This window comes from Myodes glareolus, chromosome 9, assembly GCF_982192425.1.
Source record: "Myodes glareolus chromosome 9, mMyoGla1.1, whole genome shotgun sequence".
In the NCBI taxonomy this organism is placed as follows: Eukaryota; Metazoa; Chordata; class Mammalia; order Rodentia; family Cricetidae; genus Myodes; species Myodes glareolus.
This window is the reverse complement of record NC_142034.1, coordinates 44,741,717-44,761,486: the sequence shown is the minus strand read 5'-3', so window position 1 is coordinate 44,761,486 and position 19,770 is coordinate 44,741,717. Positions and strand designations below refer to the sequence as shown.

The 19,770-nt window shown below is 40.5% G+C and overlaps 1 protein-coding gene across 1 annotated transcript in view; it reads right to left on the bottom strand.

Moving 5' to 3' along the window:
* Nucleotides 1-19,770, bottom strand: part of Nlk (nemo like kinase) — a 128,335-nt gene that overhangs the window by 29,008 nt on the left and 79,557 nt on the right. The window lies entirely within an intron of this gene.

Genomic DNA, 19,770 nt, shown 5'->3' with positions numbered 1-19,770 from the left:
ACTTACCCAAGGTCACATTTCCTGTCAGCATAAAGTAAAGACTATCTTACATTTCTTTTTGTTTTTTTAAAAAAAGGATGTATTTTTATTATTTTAAAATTATGTGTGTATGCAGGGTGTCATCATGCAGGGAAGTCAGGGAAGGAACTCAAACCAGGAGCCTGGATGTGGGAAGTGGTGCAAAGGCTATGAAGAAATGCTGCTTACTGGTTTGCTCAGTCTGTTTTCTTATACAGCCAGGATCACCAGCCCACAAGTGGCATCAACCAAAATAGGTTAGGCCTTTCCATATCAAGCATCAATAAAGAAAAATGCCTCCCCCAGGCTGACCTACAGGCCAATCTTAAGGAGGCATTTTCTCAATTAATGTTCCTTCTTCTCAGATGACCCTAGCCTGTGCCAGGTTGACAATAAAAACCATCTAGGGCTGCAGACTAGTTTGAAATAAAGCATGGTTGAATTCTGTACTTTTTAGTTACAGGTTATGAGGACTAAAGCAGAAAGTATCTTGGCCTTTTTTTTTTTTCAAATTAGAAAACCTGTATTTGCTTCTGCTTCATTTCATTCATAACTAACTTGCAACGATTCCTATTTAGAGACACAGTATACAGAGGCTGGGAGTGGCTAAGTTGCTAGGCACAATATGCGCCTATATCTACTCTTAACAGTGTTGGCCTTCTCAGTGATGAGCAGCAGACTGATAGATCAAATGATGCTACCCTTCAGCCCTATCTGAAAAAGAACCAAGGTTAAAAAGTACCTCAACGAACATGTCTATTTTACTATCTTTGTCCACTTCTACCTCCTGAGTATCCTCTGTCTCCAAACTTACTCATTTTATCCTGTGAGGCAAATTATAAAACTCTGACAACTCAAGAAATATTTTTTCAGCCGGGCAGTGGTGGAGAACACATTTAATCCCAGCACTCGAGAGGTGGGCGGATAGAGTTTGAAGCCAGTCTGGTCTTCAGGGCTAATCCTGTCTTGAAAAAAAAAAAAAAAAAAAAAAAAAGCAAGAAAGCAAGCAAGAAAGAAAGGACGAAAACAGAAAAATTTTCTCTCCATCTATGAATTCTATGTGGTTACCTAAATCACTCAGTCTCTATTAAATACTTTTGAGAAAATTAAAAAGTGTGTCCCCCACATATATATATGTTAATATATATACATATATATTTGTTTATATATATATTTGTTTGTTTGTTTATTGTTTATGTGACAAGGTATTCTAGGGAAATTTTGGGCTGTGGTAAAATAGAGGGGTTGGTAATTGGCCCTTGATAGAAAAACAGAAGAAAAATAAAAGATTGTAAATTAGATTATTGAAAATATTAAGTCAAGCCTTAGATGAGAAGTCAAAGTTGAAATAAAATGTAAGTTTGGGAATTATTAGATATGATAAAATGAATTAAGAGTAGGATGAGGGATTTACCTTCGTTAAAAACTGCTTGTTCAGACAGTGTTAGGGCCCTGGGATCACATCCCCAGCAGGGGTTGAGAGAAGTGTGGCTACCACTGTTAACTCTTTGGGCCAGGGATGGAGCTTAGTGACGCCATGAGCTCCTCAGGAGGACTTCAAGTCTGAGTCCTGTGTGTACCACACTGTAAATTCAAGTCAGCCTGTGCAACTCAGTGAGACCCGGTCTCAAAATACAAAGGTGGGTGAAGCAGCTCAGTAGAAAAATACATACAAGGCACTGGCTCAGTCTGCAGGACCCAAACCCAATCAATCCAACAGACAGAAGGAAAAGGAAAAAAGAAACAGCAATCTTTACTTTCTATCAAATGAAAGGTCACATGAAGGGCATTTTCATTCTGGCTACTAATCTCACATTTCTCTGCAAAAGAAATTCACATATTTTTTTTATCCCTTTATTAAAAAAAATCTTGGCATGAAAATTATGGGGTTGGAGTGATTGCTCAGTGGTTAGGGGCATGTATTACTCTTGTAAATGAGCTGAATTTTTTTTCTGGAACCCAAATTGAGCAGCTCTCAACCACCTGTAATTCCAGCTCTAGGGACTCTGCTGCCCAAGTCTTCGGACCTTCACAGGCAACAGCACCGTGTGCATGTACTCCTACACAGACACAAAGGGATGTACATGATTAAGTAAAACTAAACCTTAAAAAAGATCATGCATACAACCAGCTATAAACTGAGTTGGAAACTCAACCCTGATGATAGAACATTTTAGCTAGTACACACTCATGTGTCAGTGGCTGAGCTCCGAGTGAACATTGATCAGATTCCCACAAAGGTGGTTTAGGACAGAATTAGAGGAAAAGGGCGGGGCTAAGAAACCTTGGGATCAAGCAAATGAGGTAGGACAGAAGGGAAGAGAAAAGAGAGGGTTCTCCAAAGGACAAACAGGTTTGTGTAATTTATGAGAGATTAGAAACCTCATTTAGAGCCTGGCAGCCAACAACAAACACCTCAATGTTGAGCCTTCCCTGACCTCATGCTCCAATTAAAACAAATCTGAACTATGATCAATATTTATTTAACACATTTATCTCTAGGATGCTACATCTCCTTCAGGAAGTAATTTAAGAATGCAGGAATAATCAGCTTCATGCCAGAAACCTCGAGTGCCCTAACTGTCAGGGAAAATTCTGCAGAGAAAGAGCGACACAATCACTACAGAAACAAGCGCTGACATTAAATTCTGACCTTCGATTAGGAGTACGATGATTGAACGTTTCTGTTTTTAGGAAGTCATGATTACTCAAGCAGTCTCAGAGGCTGCAGGACTGATGCCAAGAGCATCTTTGTTTAACCATCATCATTAACATCAATAAATACTGACTGGGTACCAAGTGGGTGTAGAGAGCATGCTAGCTCAATGACGGGACAGAGAAAAAAGACATTAACACAAGGCAAACAGTCATGGGACTGGAGAGAGACTGACACTGATATATAAAATGTGTACAAGGATAAGGAAACTGGGTTTTTTTGTACATGGACACAGTTGTTTGACCGAAAAGGAAAAACAGTTTCGATATACTTGACATTTTATTTTGTTTGGTCTTGTCCACTAACTCCAAGAAGTCAGTCCTACTACCAAAATCAGCACATAAAGAAGAGAAAGGTTTAGAAGGGTAAATGATGAATCAAAGGTCACACCTAGCTTGAAGCCGACCTCTAGTGCTAGACTCCATCCTTGTCCTCAACTATACCCTGTCTGCTAAAAGATGAAGCAAACCCCAGAAATATAAAACCACAGGACAAGCTAAAAGCAAAATAATTACACTTCAGAAGGAAAAAGGCTTGCAAACTGATCTTTGAAAATGAGAGGCTGAACAGATTTAGCCAGTGGGAAGGTGGTGTGATACAGGGTTACAGTCCTGACTGCCATTTAGCAGCTTGGTGACATTAGGTATGTTACGTAACTTTTCACATTTCTTTGCTTATAAAATAGGCACAACACTGTTCTTGCTAGGACTTAGACATCGAGGTTTAGAATCACACGGAGTCTGGCACAAAGGGGAAAGGAACGAGGTTGCAGTCAGGGAGGATAAGGGTGAGGAGTTTATTACACATTAGTGCCAGGAGCTGTGCCGGGCGCTCTGCATTATTCATTCACTCTGTGAGGAAGAGTGCAGGCTTCATTCTCACCCGAGAGGTTAGCAAGCCGGGCAGGGCAGCTGGAACTCAGGACTGCTTGAAATACAAATGTCCAGCTGTGCTCTTATTCTCCCATCAGTCTCTCCTCCTACCAGGTGTGTGGGGGTGAAGTAGGGGAGACTCCAGGCAAACTGAACATGGCAGGTTAAAAAGGAAACCAACAACCATTCAACAAAGTTCTTCTAAACCAGTGTGAGCTCAAAAGAGCATCACTGCCGAAAGAGAAGGAAAAGTATTCACTCTTAAGTAAGAGAGGTAAGACTTTGTAGCCCAGGCTAGCCTTTTTATCTTAGACTTCCAAGTGCTGAGATCATAAATGTGCCCACTCTTCACTTAATTATCTTTTTTAACTTTCCGGCCTTACAGTACATTTTTTTTTTGTTTAATTTTATGTGTATGGGTGTTTTGCTCACATGTGCATCACATGCAAGCTTGGTGCCTAAGGAGGCCAGAAGAGGGTGTCAGATCTCCTGGGACTGGAGTTACACATGACCGTGAGCCACCTTGTAGGTGGTGGGAATTGAACCAGGGTCCTCTGGAAAAGCAGCTGGTGCTCTTAACCACTGGGATGGCTCATTTTCCCAGCTCCCACTGTTCACGCATTAATGCAGTCTTATGTGAGCTTTTCTGACTGGAAAATATGTTTTCTTTAGAGTTCAGTCACATATGGGCAAAAATTCCTGAGCCAGAACAAAGCTTTCTACAGGACGTGTCACTTTAAGAAGCAGGTCTATAGATAGTTGGTTTCATACAAACTGAAAACTCAAAGAGGACAATTCCAAGAGTCAATCTCTGAGAACTGAGGGAACTTCCTGTGTGGCTTCCTGGCACTGGAAAAGGGTCCTGCAGCCATGGGCTCAAAGTGGTTAGCAACTAGCTACAGGTTAGCATCTTGCAACCGAGCAGCACACACATCCAAAGTCAAACCCAGGGATGGCACAGTGATGTGGTGGGGTGAAGGCAACTGCAGCCAGGCAGTTCTTCGAACAACTCCTGCAAGTGTTCTTCAGCCTCCATGTGAGCACCCCTCCCTCATAAATGGATAAAAGTAGTAAAAACAGCTGGCCTTGAACTTACTTTGTAGTCTAGGCAGGTCTTGCAGTTTCTGACTCAGCCTCCTCAGGAGCTTTCACCCCAGGCCCAGTACAACCTAATCCTATTTTCTACCATCTGGTTTTCCTGCCTCCTCTAAGTGAGCACCAGTAAGAGGAAAAGAGCTCTAATTAGACATGTAACATTAAACCTACAGCCAATTATGGGATCCAGGGGTATTAATATTTAACAACATGCATAGAGCAAAGCATAGAACCAGTAGCACAGAAATACAGAGCACGCTGACAAAATGCAGACTTGTGCTAGTGTTAGGTCTATTAGGTTTCCTGAGGTACTGCTCTCGAGTAGAGTTGATAGCAGGAGACACAGCTGGTCTGTGAAGTAGCTAAGCGCCCCACTGATTCCCCACATCCTCCAATTAAGGTGAGTCTGATATATTTATAGTGGCTTCTGAAACCTCCAGGTCCCCACATAACACATGCATCCTAAAAAAAATAGAAGTGGAGTAACAACGGTGGGAAATGACAGAAAAGATCAGATAAATACAGTCCCACGAGTGTCCTTAAACCCTCACACCTGAATTAAGTTCGGCAGGCAGCTCACAATCAAAGGTTAAGCAGAAGGCTAAGCAGTTTGGGCGATGATAATAGGGTTCTCAGGCTTTTCAGAGGCTCAAATTAGATGTGTCTTTGTAGATCTGATCCTCTGAAGTTGAGAACCTGATGGCATTTCCTTTGCACCAGCTGGCGAGTTTTAGATATATTTATATTTTAATAGCGAGGTGAAGAGACTAGAGTGGAGCCCTCCCCCCACTGGCCCCTGATTTCATCAGGAACAGAAGTGCTTCAAAGAGCTGGTGTGAAAAAGTTGTTGCAGCTGTAGTGGCTCTCTTAAAAGGAGAGAAGGGAAAAATCTGAGTGAGAATTTTTAAACAGGTTCCTTTTAACACAACCCTAGGATTCCATAATGAACTAAGGCCTGGGTGACCTTCCCGTGGACAGGAAAGCCCTAAAGGAGACGGCACAACTGCTACAGGAAGGAGGCTCTTGAGGTTTCAGGCTGATGGAGCAATTTATGCCATAATTCCTACGTGTAAGAAAGGTTTGGTAAAAGTAATGGAGAGGAAGAGAGAGCTATTGCGGAGTTGGTCTGGACGGAGGTTTGGAGGTTTAGGAGTGCTACTGAGCTGAGCTGAACCAAGGTTAAAGAACACAGGTATTAAGTAAGTCAACTCCAAATTAAGAGCTAACACCTCTAAAATTTTATTTTAAAGAAATGCTTATTTTAATGTGTGTGGGTGCTTTGCCTGAATGTACATCCATGCTCATGAATGTTAGGTGCTCGCAGACACCAAAAAGGGTGCTGGATTCCCTGGGACTGGCATTACAGAATCAAACCCAGATAGTCTAGAAGAGCAGCAAGTGCTCTTAACACTGAGACGTCTCCCCAGTTCAGCTAAAAAAATAAAAAAATAAAAAAATCTTACTTTTACAAAAGTCTATTATATGGCTAGAGAGATGGCTCAGTGGTTAAAATCACTGGCTGTGCTTCCAGAGAACTCTGGTTTAATCCCCAGAACAACATGAAAGTTCACAACTGTCTGTAACTCCAGGGGACCCAACACCCTCACATCAGATATACATGCAGGAAAACATCAATGCACAAAAAATAAAAATAAGTCATTAAAAAAATCTCTTCCAGGGACTGGAGAGATGGCTCAGTGCTTCCTGCTCTTACAGAGGAACTGGACAGCTTACAGCCACCTGCAACTCTCACTCCAGCCTCCACGGGCATCTGCACCTACACGAAAATACACACTCCAATACACACTTACATACATAATAAAAAAATAAAACTCAGGGGCTGGAAAGATATCTCAGAGATCAAGAACAATTGCTACTATTCCTGAGGACTTTGGTTTCTAACACCTATGTTTGACTTCAGGGGATCAATGGCCTATTCTGGGCAGGAACCACCGACTCATATATAGAAATAAAAATAATAAAAATAAAACTTAAAAAATTACAAAAAGAAAAGACTTAAAACTTTCCCCACCACATGCAGAGTAGGTTTATTTCTAGACTTTTGCAAAAGTCCATCTGGGCACCATCAACTCATAGCAGTCACCTGCACAGACCTGAATGAGATCAAGCCAGTCAGCTTTCCTGTATAATGGAGGGGGTGTTTATGGAGAGAGGAAGTCAGTTTTCTTTAATGAAATGGAATCTGGCAGGCAGACTACACTCCAATGGGTAGCCCCAAATCCATTATATATGGGCAGCACAAACTGGTCTACATGGGTCATTAAAAACGCAAAACACTAAAGCACACAAAGTTGTAAAGGAATAGGAAGGTGTGTGTGTGGTGGTGGGTAGCTGGGAGGAGTAGACAGTAAATATGATCAGAATATAAATATATTTTTTAAAAGGAAGTCCACCCGCTTATGTTAATGCATCAGACACCTGTGGATGAACATGCCTTGCTACCTTCAGGTCTCAATGAGGTCTACTCCTGTGTGACCTTCCCTGACTCCTCTTCCAGCACTTGCTGCCGCACACTGCTCCAAGTGCTCTCCTGCCCATCCATCTCATTTTAATCTTCAAAATAATTCTGAGGCAGGTACCACTATTATTTAAATTTTATTTATGAGGAAACTGAGGCACAGAGATATCAGGAAGCATGCCTGAGATCACATAAACAGTAAGAGGTAAAGCTGATATTCAAACCTAGGAGTCAGTTTCAGAATGTCATAGCTTCTGGCACAACAGATTTTTCTTCTTTGACCTCAGGCTAGAAAGTCTAAATTAATCAGAAGGATTTTTCCTTTTTCTTTTCTTTTTGGTTTTTCAAGACGGGGTTTCTCTGTGTATAACAGTTCTGGCTGTCCTGGAAACTCATTCTGTAGACCAGGTTGGCTTCAAATTTACAAAGGGTTTTCCTGCCTCTGCCTGCCAAGTGCTGGGATGAAAGGCGTGTGCCACCATCGCCTAGCAAGGAATTTGAAATGAACATAGAATAGTCTTATTTTACACACACACACACACACACACACACACACACACACACACACACACACCTTTAATTTCAGCACTTCAGAGGTAGAGGCAGGAGGATCTCTGTGAGTCTGAGGCCAACCTGGTCCACAAAGGAAGCTCCAAAACAACAGGGCTGTTACATAGAGGAACCCTGTCTCAAAAAACGAAACAGAAAAACTAGGTGGAGAGCAACTGAGGAATCCAGCTGATGTTGACTCCTGGCTTCCACATGTACCAACACACATAGAGAATTAAAACAAGTAAACAAAACCAAAAGAAACACAACACACAGAACTCTTCCTCTATACTGCCACAATGTTATGCAAATATGTCCAAATAAAATACAGTCAAGCAAGCATTGGGCTAACCACTGAAGCAGTTCAAGTTGAACACAACAGAAAAGTTGTGATACAGTCACATAAAAATTACCTAGATGGGCATGGTGGCGCACACCTTTAATCCCAGCACTCGGGAGGCAGAGGCAGGAGGATCTCTGTGAGTTCGAGGACAGCCTGGTCTACAAGAGCTAATTCCAGGACAAACTCCAAAAGCTACAGAGAAATCCTGTCTCAAAGGAAAAAAAAAAAACAACTATCTAGAATTCAAATGTAGAGCAGGCTAGCTTTCCTATTCAACAGAAAAACACAATGTTCTCTATATGCAAGGAACTACTGATGCTATATACGTTCACAGAAAATCAGTGCCTCTAATTGGATTAGGAAAACCGAGAACTCATTGTATCGAACTACTTCCTGTAGAACGAATATGAGCAGAAAGCTCTGAAAAGCTAAAGCTAACCTGAATCACAGCTATTTATTTATTTATTTATTTGTCACTGATTTTTGTTTGTTTGCTTGTTTTCCACGACAGGCTAGCTCTGGCAGGCTATCCTGAACTTGCTCTACAGGCCAGCCCGCCTCGTCCTCCCCAGCACTGGGAGATGAAAGGTGTGTGCCACAGCAGTGCTTTTCTTTTGTTTAAACTGATTTTGAACACTAGAAACATCAATCTATTTCCAGTTTATACCGATAGCAACCAACTTTAAGCAGGATTATACAAAAGAAACCTTGTAGTATTACATATTAAGTGGGTGCCACACTTGGAGAGTTCTATAATTATTTTTTCTTTCTTTTAAAAGAATCTTCATCTTAAGTTAGGTGCAGTTGTCACATTATCTATTCCCAGAACTGAGGAGGCTGAGGCAGGAAGGCCCCTAAATCTAAGGCTAGTCTATGATACATATTGAAATTCTGCCTCTAAAAAATGGTCTTTCTCATTATTATTATCATCATCATCATCATTATTTTGGTGCGCCAGGGTTTGATCATGCAGTCCTGGCTGGCCTGGAACTCACAATGCAGACCAAATTGGCCTCAAACTCATACAGCTCTGCCTAGTGCTAGGATTGAACCTGGTCTTCATTTTCTGGATTGATCAAGAATCAGAATGTGAGTCTGTGTGTGCGAGCACACACCATAGCTTGTCTACAGAGGTCACAGGACAACCTTGGGGAGTCAGCTCCCTCATTCCACTATGGGGGAGTCCTGAGGGCCAAACTGAAGTTGTCAGGCTTGGCTCAAGCACCTTTAAAACGTCTTCATCCTGATGTGATACATCAAAGTCAAGCGACTTTCCCAAAGGACACAGTAAATTCTTGATTTGTATACTATAGTTTATTAAACCCTCCAGCCAGGTTCTCTTAAACATGAATGAGAGTTAAAACACGCTCTAATCCATTTCAGATATGAATTCTAAACTCCTGCCGTTCTTGGTTGAAAGAACATTCCAAACATAAACACATAAGACTTAATGAATTTTCTTCCTTTAATTTCTCTATCCTTTTCAAATCAAGTCCACAGAGAAGGAAATTTCAACCTAGATTTCATCTTAAATGAAAACGAAAGCATTAAATGCATGGACAAAGGGACTCTGGTTTGTGGACAGTGTCGATTTCAAATAATGCTTTCTGAAGAAAAGAAAAACAGCAACATGCCAGAGTAAGCAAGTTATGTTCTCTTTTAACAAATGGTCAACCCTAAATCTCATCATCATCCCTGCAACAAAAAGTATGGTATCTTTGCAAGTAGAGAGAAATCGGTGTGTGCTTCAATTAGAACCACTGACCTTTTCTGGCACATGCCTGGGCTTCTCTACAGAAATCAATGGGATAAAAGGTCATTCTGTTCAACTACTTGAATGGCATAGCTTTCCCAGGCAAAGACAAATTCCTTCCCCCCTAAAGCAAACTAATTATTGTACAGAATGTCAAAAATTAGAACTACCTCAATTTCAGTTTAAAACTGACTAAAAATCATGGGGTCTGGAGAGATGGCTCATTGGTTAGGAACACAGGCTCTTGCACTGAACCCAAATTCTGTTCCCAGCACCCACAGCAGGTGACTTATTACTGCCTGTAACTCCAGCTCCAGAGGGATGAGACATCTCTGACCTCATGTAGACAAACAAAACAGGCAGACAGATACACCCCCCCCAAAAAATATTTTTAAAAACTAAAACCCTAACTGTATCAACAGAAAAACAGCAAACAAGACAGAAAGCTGTCCTTCTAGCTTATAATTGTCCAGGAAAGCTGTTGGCTGAGTCTCTGTCACTAAAACTCTAAGTATATACATAATAAGACAAGAGGGCTGGGGATATGCCCGCCCAATTGATAAAGTGCTTGTTTAGCTTGCACAAATCCAGAGCCAACAAACCCCGGTTTGAAGCCAGCCTGGTTACAGAGTAAGTTCCAGGACAACCTCAGCTAGTTGAGACCCTGATTAAAAAAAAAAAATTCAAACAATTAATCAACAGAAGCCATAGAAGCCACAAAGACTGGAATAGTTTTGTTTTAAATGAATGTAACAATTTTAAAAGCTGTAGATGTTGCTAGGCAGAATGTTCGTTTAGTTTGCGTGAAGTCTTAGGTTTGATCCCAGCACTACCAAGTGGGAGGATATACCTGTATCCCAGCAACTGAGAGGTAGAGGCAGCAGGACTAGCAGCTCATGGCCATCCTCAGCCACAGAGCATACCTGAAGTCAGCCTGAGCTACAACAGACGTCTCAAAATATAAACACCTAAAACAGGTGTTTTTTTTTTCTTAAAAAAAAAACAAGCCTCTATCTACACTGAGAACATTTTATTGCCCCATAATTTTCATTTACAAAAATCAAATCTTCAATGATCTCTTAATATACTTAGAGTAAAAGATGAACATTATCAGTTCACAAGCTGCAAAATACATATATTTTTTTTTAAACCAAGACAATAAGTGTGAGGAAGGCAAGCATAGAGAATGGTTTAGTAACCTGGGACCCCATTTGGCTTTGGTCATGCACATGCCTCTTCCCTCTTCTAATCTGAACTCCTTTATCTGCATATACTATGCTCATAAGCCACCCCCAAACAATATACCCAGTAACATCAGACCCTTAGATCGCCTGAATTGGGCTAAGTATACACCTCTCTGAACAACAGTGCATGTCCACCCTAACAGCAATCAAGTTTAGACAACGTCTACTCAAATATATCTAGGTATGAAGAACGGGAAGACTGATCCGGCCTGAGCTGGTTTTGAATGCATGCAGAAAAAGGTAGACTGTGTACCTAATCTATGAATCAACAGAGAGATCTACCCAAACTACACCTCTTAGTAACCACACTCTCCTTACAAACACCTTGAGGAGGAAGGGGCCATTGACTGTGGCTCTTAAGAATTCTCCTTTTGTGGCTTGCTGTCAATCTTAACAGTGTATCCTCTCTAATCTGTACTATTGTCATGTTCCAAGTAAAGTTACCATGCCTTTTTACATATCTGTGTGAGCCCTTATTTCAAGGAGGCTAATATCCTGGAAAACATTCAACCTATATCCAGACTACAGCTAACAAGTATGAACCCATTCTCCAAAAACCAACAAGAGCTCAAATTAGTCTAAGCAGACAACAGGTCTGAGAAATCTACTTCTGTGTCCAGATAATTTAGCTTAAAATGTCATTCTGAACTTGAGAGCATTTACTCCAGTCTAAATTATTATGAAACTGTATGCTAATCTCAGCCAAAGACTGAGCATTCATTAAAGCTTGCTTCTGCTACTCCAAATGGGACACCCACCCTCTTCAACGCTACTTGTCCAAACTTACTATCCTTTGATGAAGATCTAAAATGTCTTTTCCTCAACACAAACACATTTATTTTTCCTGTTGGATGCAACAGTACCTCCACCTCCACCTTTAAAGTCTAACATCACTTGTCTGTATTCCTTTGGCACAACCTACATAATCATTGTTTATTTTATTTCTTCCTTTTTAATTTTTTTTCCTTTTTTCCCTGCATGTATGTCTGTTTACCACATGTGTGCACGGTGCCCAGGGAAGCCAGAAGAGGTTGGATTCCCCTGGAACGGAAGTTAGCAGACAGTTGAGCTGCCATGTGGATGCTGGAGATCAAACCTGGGTCCTCTGCAAGAACAGCCAGTGAACTTAACTACTGAGCCATCTCTCTAGACCCAAGTTTCTTTATCTTAAAATGAAGAGAGGGGTAAAGTATTTAGGACATATTAGATGTCTTTATAAAGTTTATATTCACAGAAGTTAGTTTAAAGTCACACAAACAACAGTTGTTTGGCTGAATGAATAAACAAGGTCGACCAGACACAGAAAAAAATGACCATTGACTGGGAATCTGGCTACTCCTTGTATGCTCTTCTATTTCTTCTTGGCATTGCCTCTACCTCTGTCCTATGCATCAGCAGTAAAAGATTATGCTTGGTGACACTATGTAAGTGAAAGCTTTTGCTTTAAATCATCAAGTGCTTTTCTTCCAAGTAACCCAGCTTGTAAAATTAAGACGGGAACAGTGAAAATCAGATCTCCAGTGTCTTCACTACACCTGTGTGTTTCTGGAGACATCATGTGGCTCAGGCTATCACTGAACTCTTGATTCTCATTCCCCTGCCTCTCGGGAGCTGGAATTACAGGGATGTCTCTGTTTTTAAATCATCACAATACTTTCATTATCTATGTGATTGAATTTTACACTAGATTATAAAATTTGTAGTGCAGAGACTTTTGACTTTACCACTTAAAAATGTTGATTTTGTACATACTATGTCAGGTACTATTCTGAGTGACAGGAACACAGTCCTGATAAAGGACAAATTCCTGCAAATAAGGTTAATAATGCTTATGTTGATGGAAGATATCAACAAGAAATTTTTAATGTGTGTCTTTAAAACTCTCAGGGCAAGTTTTTGCTTTGTGCCACATTGCTGCTGTGTAGAAGAGTGAGATTACACATGCACTTCATTTGCTGGTTCTCTCTGCACTGGCGCCTAGATTTTCCAAAGGCTAAAGGTCTGTCTTCCAGCATCAGAGGTTTTAATGGGCTGAAACTACTATCAAAAAACACTCCTGTAATACCCAAGCCAACTGTCCAAAAGCTGGTCATAGTGGCACACACCCGTAACTCCAGCACTCAGGAGGCTGAGACAGCAGGATTTCGAATTCAAACCCAGCCTAGGCACAGTAAATCCTGTCTCAAAACAGACAACATTCAGCAAAGCAAACCAAGCAGATCTAGCATCCAAAGAGGGGCACTTCTGAGAGTGAAATAACATTGATAACTAGACCAGGAGATGAAGGTAAAATCCAAAACCGGCAACAGACGAGGACGTGTGGTCACTCCATTAGACTTCTCATCCCACCAGTGAAGGACGTAACTATGTCTAGCACAGAAGACCTGCATCATAGGCACTTTTTACCACAAGACACTAAGATAGCATCTCAAGCTAAAAATAAGCCTTTCTCAAAACAAACTAGTATTTATTTCTAATCCAGTAATCATCTGGTACTGTGTTGGGCCTGTTTATGTGCACTGTACAGAGTGCAGAATCCCGACAAAAGAAAATATTGTCTCTCAGTCAAACAGAACTGTTTCTGAGTTTAACTTCAACAGCCGAATGTAAGTCAGCTGCAAACTGTTTTTATACAGTTAGTTTTCCTAGCAGAAACTCAGAGAACAAAACAAAAATGTAATCCATTCAAAGCTAATTCACTAGTTTAGAAAAAAAAATATAATCTTTCAGAAAGTCAAATAATATACCCAAGTTGATACTTTTCTGTTAAAAACTGGGACTGGCTCGGTAGTGGCAGGTCATCCTTAAACCCCAGCACTTGGGAGGCAGATGTAGGAGGATCTCTGTGAGTCTGAGGCCAGCCTTGTCTATAGAGTGAGTTCCAGGATCGGCTCCAAAGGTACACAGAAAAAATCTGTCTCAAAAAACAAAAACAACAACAACAAAAAACCCAACAAAACAAAACAAGACATAACAACAACAATCTGGAGCTGGCAAGGCAGTCCTGTTGGTAAAAGTGCTTGCGACCAAGCCTGACATCCTGAGTTCCTTCCCTGGGACCACGTGATTGAACTGATGTCTGCAAGTTGTTCTTAACCTCCATGTGTGCACTATAACATGAATGTACTCACACCTACTCTAACACAATTTTAAAAATGCAAAATAAAATAATACTGGAAGGTGTAACAGGTCTTGGTGGGTGGGACTTCCTGTTCCTTCTGCACTTGACTTGAGCTGAATCTGCTGCCTTTTACAGGCAGGTATGGAGACAATTATAATTTATATACTGACTAATTTTTAGTCGCTTGGATAACTTCAGAATCATACTATTTAAAATATAAGCAAAATTCCTATAAGGCACCAATATAGTAATTTTTTAATGAGTTTCAGTCTCTCTGGAGAAAAAGATAATTAACCATACAAAGCTATATATTGATTTTGTACATCTGATTACATCAAAATGGTCACAAAACTCAGATTTTCTAAAACAATATTAGCTATTCAAGTAGGGCTTTGGGGAAAATAGTGGGAGACTTTAGACAGAGTCTCATGTAACAAAGGCTGGCTTTAAACTCCTGATCCTCCATCCTTCCCCTCCCAAGTGCTAGGATTACAAGAATTTGCTACCAGGGCCAGCTTTCAATTAGGTCTCAAATCATCTTTTGGTTTTAAAGGTTTGCTTTTATTATTTTTAATTACATGTCTGTATGTGTATCTGAGGCGAGAGGGGTAGGATCTCCCTGGAGACATAAGTAGTTGTGGGTCACTCAATATACACATACTGGATCTTAACTCAGGCCCTCTGAAAGATCAGTAAGTGCTCTTAACAGCTGAACTATCTCTTCAGTTCCACCTTCTGTTTTAAAAATATTTGTGTATTAAAAGTGAATTACATAACAATTTTGCTTACCTTAGAAAAAGTGTAACTATGTGGTAAATATATGTACAACAGGAGATTACTTCTTTCTCCTCACAACTTGGGCAATATATGTGTGAGCACACACAATGGTGAGGGCGGTGGGGGAGGGAGAGAGTGGAAACAAAGAGACAGACTAACTCTAAGAACTGATCTCTTCAATTAAACATCCAACAAACAAGTCCAGTATGTGTAAGAATAAATATATTTAGAATTTGTCTAAAACAAATCTCAAGTAGGCTTCAGAAACAGTGTCTAACAGCACTATGCCATGACCATAAACAATGTGCTCCCACAGCATCTTTGTGAGCTTGTTTCTAGGCCCTATATCAGATACTAAAATCCCTCAAATACATGGTGCGTATCATCTACACAGATCCTCCTGTGTAGGGATGCTGAACCCTGGTCCCCGTGCACGCTATACAAATGCTCTAAGCACTGGTCTACATTGCCAGCTCCTCTCATTACTTTAGGACATTTCAGGTTGACTTATACCTAATATAACATGTACGGTGTGTAAATATCTGCCATACTGTTTAGGAAAAAATGATAAGGAATTTGTGCACACTTGTTACAGATGAAGTTTTCTCATGAATATTTCCATCTAAAGATGATTGAATTCTAGCTATGGAACACTGTGGAGGGCCGCAACCACATTCTCCATTACTTTAAGGGGCAGAGGTAGTTGACCTCTGTGACTTCAGGGTGTGGCAGTACACACCTTTAATCCCAACACAAGGGAGGCAGAGGTAGATTAACCTCTGACTTCAAGGGGCAGAGGCAGATTGACCTCTGTGACCTCAAGGTGTGGTAGTACACGCCTTTAATCCCTATGCCTGGGAGGCAGAGACAGATCTCTGTGAGTTCAAGGTGTTGTAGCACATGCCTTTAATAACTTTCCACTGCTGCTGTCCCTGCCTACTCCCGAGGAGTCATCTGGGTTGATGGGCAGCGAACCAATCCAAGAGTGACACGTCCGAAGCGAGGACTGTTTCCTATATAAGGGATGGGTTCCCCTCATTCTGGGTCTCCGCTTTGTAAGCTTATGCTCTCTCTCTCAAGATGCATTAAAGCTTTTCTGCAGAAGGATCCTAAGTGTGCCGAGTCGTTCTTGCTGGCGAGACGGTAGTGCGGGACAGAACACACAACCAGAAGACAGCCAGTTGTATTTAAAAGCCAAAATATTATCTAAATTTCACAAAGACATAGCAACACTACAAAAGAGAAAAAAAAACCACTACCTAAAAATATGTGTATAATATGTGTGCATATTTCTGAGATACCATAGAGGGGGCTCTGACATAAGCAAATAATATATTCAATTCACATGGTAACTTGAGCCTCTATTAATCTTTAATATAGCTGTGTTTTTAATATATAATCTTTAATATATCTGTGTGAAGAGAAACTAAAGACTTTTTTTTTTTTACATCTGCAGCACAGGAAAACAAAAGCAGACAGCTCCTTTTAGGACACTGAAAGCTTCAGAACGGCAGAGCACACATGGAATCAAGGCGTCTCCTTCACTCTCACCTGCCAGCTGCTCTCCTGTTGTCTAAGCTAACCATGCCTTCCCAAACAATCTTTACACCTGTATGGCAGCCACAGGTATGGCCCTCCTCATGGTTAAAGCATCCAGTTTTTACAAATAACACCACACAGTGATTAATTGCTTTTTTTCTTTTCATGATTCTATATAGAAGCAAAAATTATAAGACAGGAAACATAAGAACACTGAGGTTTAGAGTTAAAAGATTTTTCCATTACTTTAAGAGCAGTGAGTCAATTTTAAAAGAAAGCTATAAAGTGATATGATGAAGCAGAATAAAAAGAGTTTAAGAAAACTTTAAGACTCTGTGAGTATTTATGACAAAAGTCCTTTACTTGATGAATCATAAACATGTACTAATTAATAAAATGGGCTGAAAATGACTACTAATACTACTAAGGTCACTATGCCACTCATGATTTTAAAATCTAACTATCCTAACTTTTCTTTTGGAAATATATGAAATCATGAAGAATCAAGATTTTCTCAGGAACAATGAAACGGTGATTGATAATAAGTGACCAAGAATCCCTCCCTGATAGAGATTCCATGCCATTACATTTACATATTTACTATGTGCCTGTGAGTGTGTATGAGGGGTGTGCATGTGTGGAGGTCAGAGGCTGGTTTTCTCTTTCTAACATGTGGATCCCAGGAACAAATTCAGATGGTCAGGCTTGAAGACAGTGCCCTTTACCCTGCTAAGCCATCTTCATCTTTTTTAAAGGACCAATAAACCTTAGAACACAAAATTAATCCTTGATATAAACAATCTGGGACTGAACTATAATGTAGACAACATGGTTATTAGAATCAGACAATGTTCAATGAAGTCATTTGAAATGCGTTACTTTCACTTCTCGAACACTTTAAATGTGCTATTTATTGTGTTCATACTCATTTTTTTCTTTTAAATGAAAACATTCTTTCTCCACAGATAATTTATGGACAGCATAGACAAATTCAATCACCCACATTTAGTCAAACCCTATATATTCCAAAGTCTTCAGGCTGGGAAATCACCTTTGAGCCACTAGAATAGCTGCCTGATACTGATATCACTGTATCCTTGGGGGTTTTCGCTATGGCACATTAAGTTTATGCTTACAATATGATTCCTGTTGAGCACCTGTTTTTGTATGCCCAGGGCTTTGTGTTGTGTTGTATTCTTCTGGCCTCTAGCAGGGGAGGGAGAATCGGCGGAAGATGAAAGTTGGGTACATGGGTGGTTCCATACTAGGCATGACCCACAATACAGGCTCTGAACAGCAAGGCTCAAAGGAGCCTTCCTGGTTGGCATGACTTTCCCACGTTGTTATACATCAAAGCTGGGACACCTGTTCTACTGAAAGAGTACAACTGGAACCCCACACCCGCCTGATGAGCCTTCTCCTTTGCTCATTGTAATCTGTAGTCTTTTGCTATAATAAACTATAATCATTAGAATAACAGTTTTTCCGAATCCTCTGAGTTCTTCCAGAGTCTAACAGTCCTGAGGTTAATCTTGGGAACCTCTGATACAAACTATAATATAGTAAAACATGTATCTAAAAGAACATTTCTCTTGATAGAAAGGTTTGTTTTCAACAACTTCATTCCCAAAGAGGTAGGAATACTACTTCAGACTGAGAATACCAACTTAAAGGTTAAAGAAGGTAGCTCCTGGGCAAGCCTATGAGGGCACTTCTGCAGGACGCGAGAAGTGCTGCTCACTCCCATGGCACGTTCCTTTTCTCCAAGCAACTTCATGAAGCCTATGAAATGCAATAATTAATGCTTCTGCCTGAGTAGCAAACTTAGTAGAAAGTACTTTTCCAACACTTGTTCTTTCAGACACTTAGGTAATTTTTCTTCCCCCCCCAATCCATCCATCCATCCATCCATCCATCCATCCATCCATCCATCCATCCATCCAAGATATGGTCTTAAGATGGCTTTGAATTCATGATGTGGTCCAGGCTGACGTTAAACTCAAGATCCTGTCTCAGCCTCCTGAGTCTGGGATTATGGATGTGTGCTACCACACTGGACCAGTTTTATGCACTCAAGAATGATCTGGCTTGGCCCAAAAGTATTAGGCATGCAAAGTCTCTCTTATCAACTAGGAGCTGGACAAGGGACGAAAGCCAGAAGTCCTTTCTTTGGAATGTGTACTGCTGAGGCACCTCAAGTGCACCACGTTGTATTACAACAAAGGATCAATTTCATAAATGATTCATGAATTAAAATGTTGCCAAGGATGACAGCACTTAAGAGTTTGATTTATCAGATTGAAACACTCTAACCGTGTGGCTCACAGCCTCCATGATCACCTTATAAGGTTCCCCATTCCCTAGCCCACTGAGCTGCTCTCTTACTCTCTGGGAGCAACTCTCAGTTACAGTTGTCTAGGGTGGGATTAGCAGCTATTGCTACCAGTAAAGATTTTCATTTGTTTCAGTGCTGAATTAGAAAAGTAACAGATAATTGGCTTTCATTCTGAATAACAGGCCTAAAGTATCCATAAAAACCCTTGTACAAACAGACCACACAATTGTGACCTCGCCCAGCTCCCATCTTTAACGTGGTGCTTCACTGGGTTCCTTCAAATGGAAACGACCATCAGACAGCCTAGTCTATATTTCACCTTTTCTCATGCAGTCTCAAAAGCTGTTACATGTATTATTTTACTGTTCATTATTACTCTGGATACCTAACAAGCAATCTATAGGCAGCATTAGCGGAAATGGAAGAGATTCACATAGGCAGGAATTGAGAACATGATACTTCCAAGCCAGACTGAATTAAACATTGATCCCAATATTTTATAGCTCTGTGATCTCCACTAAGTTTCTTACCTTTTGGGCCTCAATTTACTCATCTATAAAATGAAAATAAATACAGTACCTCACACAACAGTTTGTTAAAGAAATTAAATATGTGTAAAGAACTTAGTATGCTTGGCGTCTAGATAGTAAGTTACCACCACCACCGCCACTGCCACCACTGCCGCTACTGTCATTTTTTTTTAATGGAACACAACATTTAACTTCACCACACCCGAAGTGTTAAAAGCAAGTACAATATTATTCTATTGACAGACAGCTGTTGGTTATGACAACAAAGCCACTCATTCCATAGGGTTTCTATACAGCATGGCTGCCTCTTTGGTTGCCTGCCAAGTGGGACAGTAATCATGTAGCTGACAAAAACCACATGGAGAATAAATACAAGATCTGTCCAGACATCCATTTGCT